Consider the following 747-nt stretch of genomic DNA (forward strand, 5'->3'; position numbering starts at 1 on the left):
TATATAAATATATATATGTTACCATGAATGACCGAAATCAAGAGAATGTCGATTTTCACCGGTGAATGTCAATAATCACATTGTCGCTCTGGTGAATATATTTCGGGCATTTACCAAAGCGACTATGTGATTGTCAACATTCATTGGTGGAAATCAGCAACCACCAATTACGGTCATTCACAGTAACAGTATCTTAGAGAGCGTTGCTATCATAATATTTCCCCCCCCCCTTAAATTTTATGGTTTTACTATGAAATTTGATGCTTTAGTAAATTATATTGCCTGTGTTTTTATTGATTATGGATATTATTGGATGAAAAACAAATAATGTATGTTCCCTTAAGTTAAAGACATTTTTTTAACTTCCGAATAGTGTCATTGCGACTGATTGTAACAGATCATTTTTTAAATACTTCCCCTTTCAAATACATCCATTGTATTTCAATATATCAAATACATCCAATGTATTTCATCCATTTTCTCAGGAAAATATATAATATATTTTTCATGCATTATCTCTTATCAGCAAAATACGCTCAGAAATTACACGAAAACATTATTTTAAACGAAATTAAATTATGCGACATACCTGTACTCTCTCTTACAAATAACTGATACCAGTAAAATTGTCTTCATTAACAATTACCGAGGGCAATTTTTTGCATCTTTTGAGGTCTTAGTGATAAACTTGTGTTTTCTCATTACATTTATAAGCATTTACCTATTAGTGTAAATTTTGCTACTAAA

This window comes from Parasteatoda tepidariorum, chromosome X1 (assembly GCF_043381705.1).
Source record: "Parasteatoda tepidariorum isolate YZ-2023 chromosome X1, CAS_Ptep_4.0, whole genome shotgun sequence".
NCBI classification, from domain to species: domain Eukaryota; kingdom Metazoa; phylum Arthropoda; class Arachnida; order Araneae; family Theridiidae; genus Parasteatoda; species Parasteatoda tepidariorum.